At 37.1% G+C, this 7475-nt stretch overlaps 1 protein-coding gene across 1 annotated transcript in view; it reads left to right on the top strand.

Annotated features, from left to right (window-relative positions):
- Positions 1-5540: 5540 nt before the first annotated feature.
- The window catches only part of LOC129789568 (unconventional myosin-IXb), a 146420-nt gene continuing 144485 nt past the window's right edge, over positions 5541-7475 (top strand). The window contains exon 1 of the mRNA XM_055826442.1: positions 5541-6079. The gene's annotated coding sequence lies outside the window, so the exon portion shown is untranslated. The remainder of the gene's footprint in view (positions 6080-7475) is intronic.

Here is a 7475-nt window from a genome sequence, read left to right as displayed (position 1 = left end):
CCCACAGTACTGAGCGATGATGAGATCAGCTAAAATGCGCCTATCGCGCAGGGTATCCTCGGGTATGTGAACAATTTTACATACGCTTTTTGCGGATAATTAATCGGTATGTCGTGTGAGTAAATATTTATTGTAGTGTAGGATGCCCCTTTTCATCGTCTTTCTGCCTCTCAATGGAGATCAGTTCCGATTTGACGGTGTTATTATTTGTTTTTCGCGCTCCGATGAACACCTAAATACATCTCCTCTAAATGACAATGAAAAACACACCACAGAGGCAGAAAACATTGTTTTCCAGTCATCTCACAACTTCCTCCTGGTGGGTAATTTACAGAGAGCCATACAAGATGTTTTTTTGAGTGATTTTGTATAATTTCAATCTCACCTTACACCACAGTGGAGGTGAAAAAAAATCTCCAAGAGGTGTCCAAGAAAATTTACCTATCCCCTACGTATTAATCATGGATTATTATTTTTATTTGAATTCATAAATTTTTTAGCACCTGTTGTTAGAATCAAAAATTCTCACATGATAAATATAAGTCAGTATTTGCGGTGTAGATTCTAAATCAATCAATTTGCGCACAAGAAGGCATATTTTGATCATAATCTTGGAAACCACACACAGAATTTGCATTTGCTTTGGAATTTAAGTCTCTCTGTGAATTTATATAAATGACTTTAGAATGTGGAAAAGATTCAGAGGAGATTGTGGTTGATACCAGCTAAAGTCCTTTAGAATGTGATGTGGAGAATGTATAGATGAGAGATTTTAATGAAGGGATTTTTCAACATTTTTTTTAAAATTAGGATTGACTAACTTTAACTTTAACTTTAACATTAACTTTGTTCTTTGTTAAATGAATAAACCTTTCGTGGACTAAGAGGGGTAGATGAACCACCCTAAAGTTTTATTTTACAGAGGGTTAAATTTCCAATACACTTCAGAAAATTTCGTTTGGAACGTTTGTTGAAACGTTCCAATTCAAAAGTTCTTTTGCAATATGATTTTCAAAGATAGAAATCTTTCGTTCATTAAAGGATTATTTTTTTTAAACATTTTGTAGGCATTGAGACCGAAGGCCAAAAATATTATCCCGTGCCATGGTCTGTTGTGTGAGTAAATCTCTTAGGAGAGGGCTGTGATGGTTGATAAGCGTTGCCCTAGTGGTGCTTATCATGCGTTGGTCATTCTCTCGTGAGTCTTTATGCCGAGAGGACCAGTTACGCTGAAAGAGGGTTGGCTATCACAGTCACTCTCAGATTAATAAAAAAAATTAACGCCTGCAAATTCAGAAGTGGGATACAACCAAAATTGTATCCATAGAAGTGAGTATAAAAAAAATCCAAGTGCGTAGCTGTGAAAAAGTGAAAAAAAAAATGCAAAGTCGTCGTGGCGGCATGTGGAATAAAGAAAGTGCGCCACATGGATGGCACTTGGAGGACGTCAAGGAGGTGCTGCTGGGAGTCCCTAACGGAACATGAAATGGGACTGGAAGGCGCAGGAGGATTAATCAGCGTATCGGTGGTGTTAAAGTGCTCCATGATCTTGGAGGAGCAGGAAAAAAGGAAAAAACACGTTCGAACATGTCGAGACATGTTCGAAGAATGCGTGACTTAGGCATAGTGTGGGCAGAAAAAGGAGGAACAACGTGCTCATGGATGTCCCAAATGGGGGTCTTGAGGGTGATCGTCAACAGTTTCCAGCTGAAGTGTATCGTGCAGTGGCTTGTGATGTCGCGTGCAGCGACAAATGCACCCACCAATTGGAGCGGTTTTTAGTGCCAAGGAGGAGCACATCAGGGGACTAAAAACTTTGCCCATAGATCGGACGTCACGGGAAAAAAATCTCACACCAAAAGTGAGAAAATTGAGAAGAAAAAGCTGCGCAAGAAGGCAGAAAGGCAGCGAAGTGGCTCGAGGAAGTGGAGGAGAAAATTCAAGGGGATTCAGTGGATGAGAAGGAGGCACGAAAAGCCTTCGATGGATCCCATGATCTCCGGGGATTGCATGTTGAGCATGATGCCAGAGAATTCACCGAAGGGAAATCAATGATCCTCACGCTAAAGGATCAAGACGTGTTCAATGAGCACGGGGATGCTCTCGTGAAGGTCAATCTCACGGACACAGAGAAAGTGCCTACATGAGAGTCAGGAGTTTCCCGCTGCAGATCGGGAGGGCCGAAGGCAGTGGCAGGATGATGGAATGGTCGGCGATTCCATCTTGGGCATCTTGGGCGGCATGCTAATCTCAGGAGGAGAGGATCAGCATGGAACTGGACGAGTGGGAAATAAAACTCGGTGAGTTTGTTCCATGTTTTTAATTATTTCTGTAGGTTAATGGCCACATTAATTGAGGAAATGGCCAAAGAAGAACGGAAATAATTGAAGAGTAGCTATAATGCATTAGTGTGGACCCTAATGCAATCTGCTAGTGTGGACCCTAGTGGATAGTGGATGTTGGCCAATACATTAGTGTGGACCCTAATGTGATCTGCTAGTGTGGACCCTAGTGGATAATGGCCAAAGCATTGGTGAGAGTCCAATGCAATCTACTCGTGTGGACCCTAGTAGATGGTGGACTAATTGGTCAGTACATTGGTCGGAGATCCAATGTGAACTACTAGTGTGGACCCTAGTAGATTATAAGGTTGACCAATACATTAGTGTGGACCCTAATGTGATATGCTAGTGAGGACCCTAGTATGCGAAGGAACGTAAAGAAATTAGTGAGGACCCTAATTTGAATTACCCTATATGCCACCCTACATAGACCTAAGGCGTTGCCAAGGGACGGCAACAGTGTCAGGGTTGGCCGAATTGTAGGCATTGAGACCGAAGGCCAAAAATATTATCCCGTGCCATGGTCTGTTGTGTGAGTAAATCTCTTAGGAGAGGGCTGTGATGGTTGATAAGCGTTGCCCTAGTGGTGCTTATCATGCGTTGGTCATTCTCTCGTGAGTCTTTATGCCGAGAGGACCAGTTACGCTGAAAGAGGGTTGGCTATCACAGTCACTCTCAGATTAATAAAAAAAATTAACGCCTACAATTTCAAGTTGAAATCTTCCATGAGTGATCTGCAAAATGGAATCTTCCCAACTCGGTTGCGTGACAATGTCTCATTCTGTTATGATATTCCCTTTGATTTTCCCATTTAAACTAGATGCATTTCTAAATCAATGGGATTTAGTATCAGTTTTAGAATATCAACGAGGGCAATTTAAGAGATGAAAAGATTTTTCACAGACACCACATGCTTTGTCACACGGATGAAAATATCCGCATAAAGAGCTTACTGATGGGAGAATCTTAAAGCAACGCGGGGATGTGAGCAAAAGAAGGAGAGATAAATTCAGGTGTTTCACCTACACGGAGCATAAAATTTATAGATAAAAGTCTCTCGTATGACACATTTTGTATATATCGCGCATAAGAAGATTCCCTGTCTTCTTTGTCTTTTCTTCTTTTTTTTTTGAACCCGCGGAGACGAAGAGGTGTCAGAGTGGATTAAAAATTTAATCCGGCACCTGAATATTTTTGTGAGCTATCGCGTCCACAAAATAGCTGTGTGATTTTTGGCCCACAGAGAAAACAGATTGACAGTTGTTATACTACAAATTGATCCAACATTAATCTTATACAATGAAAATTTTTCTTATCCCACTTGAAGACCGTTTTACTTTTGGACAACTTTTTCTCAATCGCGAAATTATAAGAAAAAAAAACTTTCTGGTTTTCTTTTCTGCGCTCCTTTTGTGTGCAATGTGTGGTGAAAAATGAGTTATTTGCCATCATTAAGTGCGGTAATTAACTTACCTTAAAGGGGTGTTAGAGAGTTGGAGGTCAATTTTTGTTGAGAGATTGAGAGACCCTCCGGTGGTTTAGAGATTCGGTGCGGAATTGCAAAGTTTCAAGAGAGCACCAAACTTTCAAGTTCACTTAAACACGGAATTGAAGCATGATGGAAATTGAAGAAATGACTGACAAGAGAGGGTGAAAGTGAATTTCTCTTGAACGCTCAAGATGGCCCAAATGAAGGTGGTAGAGTAGACAAATAATATTTCTGATTATTCTACAATGTACTATCTCTGCCACCTATAATTGAATTGATTCCTCAGACGGCCAAACATCCATGATTGGAGGCCCCTCAGAGTCTTTGATTATTTTTTTGTAGTCACGCAACTCAGACACATGGACGATGTTTACACACTATTCGTGCAATATCGAATACATTAAAAATTTATCATCATTCCGTGGACTCTATAAGAATATCGATTTTACACCAATTTTCTCAGTCCACACAGAGAAAATCTCCAAGTTCTTGATTAGTGGATATGACTTGTGAGACTCGCTATAATTTGATAAAAAAAACTCTTCAACCTATTTCAGATCACTCACCCCGCGAGATCCATTTGCTGTCAATCACCTCGGAAAATCTCTGTTGTAAAAATACATATTGGGAGGGATTTGCATAATCGTGGTAAATTAATGAAAGACAAATGTCTCAATCACGCAGCGGTTTATCCAATTAACGAAATGTATTGTGAAGCATTAAACTTTTTTTCTTTTGGTGACGAATTTGTGGTATCTAAATGATGTGACATTCTTCACAACTGTACAGTGCTAAATGAAGAATTTTAGCAGATTTTCCAATTAATTAACATAAGAAGGTACATTTGTGTGAAGGGAAGTTTTTAGAACTTTAACTTTTCCCAAAAATATAAACACTGACATTTTTAGGGAACTAAAAATGGAACTATCAGCTAGAAATAAAATTTATTTCTAGCTGATATTTAGCTGATATCAGTGGAAAAAGTTAGTATTTCCTTTTTTAATATCAAAGCGCATTCCGATTGTTTCTTTGAATGAGGAGATTTCTCATATAGAAACGAATAATCTCCTTCGTCAATTGCTCTTACGAATCTATCTGTAAAGACGAGAGATATAGGGATTCTGTGGGTAGTTATACAACCGTATTTGGTAAGCAGATGGGAACATCTTTTATTCAAAATATAATATTGAATTCAGATGAATTAATTATTTAAAAAAAATATTGTCAATGTTTATTAAAAAAAAATAAAGCATTGATCTCTTTCCAGCGATTCTTCTTTGGGCAACCCAAAATTGGATACACTCGTGCTTTCCTTGCTGCGGCAAGTGGTCGTCAAAAAAAAAAAATGAAAAATTCGTTGACGATTGTTAAAATGATGTTGGATTGATGTGAATTGTTGGTGGCATTGGCAGAAAAAGAAGAAAAGTGGAGGTGAAAAAGTTGAAGAGAAAAAAAGATCGAAAGAGTTGGGTGAGAAATGGAGGCAAAGAAGTGGAAGGTAGCAGCTGAAGAAGCTAAAGTCACAAAAGACACAGCGAAAAGCATTTTCAACAAGACGTATATTTCATACGGTATACCACTATATGTGGCTCACCTCTGCCTACAAATACACAATGTTCAGCTCAAACTGAAGAAATCAAAGAGGAGGAATTATAAAATCAGACAGTCTTCGGACTCCGCTATGGTTGGACGTCTTCAATGCTTTACCTGGGATTCTTATTTCGTGTTCAGTCTCAACCACGCGCATTTCCCGTAGATTATCCATGTGCTTTGTGATCGTTTTGCATAAGTTTTAGAACTTTATTCTTTTTTTTGTTGATTTTTTGTGGTGATTCCATAAAGAATGTAAAAATTGTCTTTTTCAGAATTTGTGACAATTTTTTTTCTTTTGTGTTAAGAACAAATTAGTTAAAAAAAGAAGGTGCATAAAAAAGCAAACAAGTGTCGATAAAAATAAACAGTGTGAGGATCCTACAGTGACTTGGCAAAAATATAACCCAAAGCGGCATGTTTGTGAAGTAATTCCTGTTTTTATATACCACCACTGAACAAATCTCAATTATAGTTTTATAATCTAGTGAAAATTGTCTTAAGTGTTTCTCAACGCCAAGTGTTTGTTTAATGAAGAAGAGCATAGAGTGTCGGTGCAGAAAAAAAGAGCAACGAAACACGCTAAATGGATGGAGATTGTGTTAATTGAGCCACGGGGGACAATTGAGAATTTTTCCATATGCAACATATAATTTGGGTGAGCAACTTTTTCATCATTGTGTTGATCTCAATGTTACTCCATGTTTAACATTTGTTAATTTATTCAGACGTCTCTTTTTCTCATGTATCTACCTCAATAATTAATAAGGTTGTCGAATTTTTAATTTCCCCCCATTTCTCTCAAAATTCTTCACTATTTTATGGCCAAGAAGGGCTACGTGTAGAGGAAGAAGTTGTCGTTTTAAAAATATTTCTAGAGTACACTCAGAGAAAATGAGACTCAATAATTTAATGCAAACAGATTGCTCTATAGAACGAAAATTTTGTCAGCTTCTTCTAAATTTTATTCTGTAGGTTAAGACGTCACTTCAGACATCCGCATCACATGACCAGACAAATAACATAACTTTTATTATTGCTTTTTCATTTCATTTTATGACAGTTTAAAAAAACAATAATTTATTAATTAAATCACGTTATTCTTTAAATAAACAATCTAATGAATTTTAACGATGCAAAGATTACGAAAACAATTTTTTTAAGCTAAAAAACATTCGAGAATATAGACCTGAGAAATTGTCGTGACTCCCTTGAGCATTTTCGTGCTAAAAATTTTATACAGCTGAACCCTGATTGTGCGAGTTTCAATAAGAGGAGATTACAATCAAAAAGATAAATATCAAATGGATTTATGCTCTGTTTACGTATACCTATATATGTACATATATCAAAACACTATTAAATTGAATTAGTTAATGTTCCATTTTTTCTAATTGAGAGTTCAACTAAAACAATTAATAATAAAATAACATTTCAAAATTTTTCTTATATTTCAAATTAATTTTAACAACTCCAAAAATTGAAGCATTAATGCAGATTTGTTACTAAATATCGAAAATAGTTTTTTTTTATAAAATCGATAAAATCATATACTAGGATTGAACTAATGATTTATTATTAGGTAGACAATTTAGTTAAAAAAAAATGTTAGGACAAATTTTTCTGTGTGTACCTTTTCAAAATGCTTCGCAGTTGGTCACTTTGTGCTTTGTTGAAGTGAAATAAGGATAGGGAATTTATGTGATTAGAGAGACATTCCTGTTTGTATATAAATGTAATTTTTAGTGGTTTGTTTTGTCCACTAGCGTGGTATTTAATCGCACATAAATCCACGAGCGTAGACAAAATCCAATGGGTAACATTGGTAAGAATTTCAGAGAAGTGGATCGCATTTGATGTAAAATCCACTCCCTCGGCGTGGAAAATGTATTCAAACTCTGAAGGAGTTCAACAGTAGTGTCACATGTAAGCAATAATAGTTGTATGAGCGTGTGGACAAAAAAGACAAGCCATGAGACTTCTGCAACAGAAGCATAACATCTCAAGTTACAAGTGCAGTGCTCTTGTGCTGATTGTGGTTGTCCGATTAAATG

This window comes from Lutzomyia longipalpis, chromosome 2 (genome assembly GCF_024334085.1).
Source record: "Lutzomyia longipalpis isolate SR_M1_2022 chromosome 2, ASM2433408v1".
NCBI classification, from domain to species: domain Eukaryota; kingdom Metazoa; phylum Arthropoda; class Insecta; order Diptera; family Psychodidae; genus Lutzomyia; species Lutzomyia longipalpis.
Note: the sequence above shows the minus strand (reverse complement) of the source record. Positions and strands in the feature narration are given on the sequence as shown.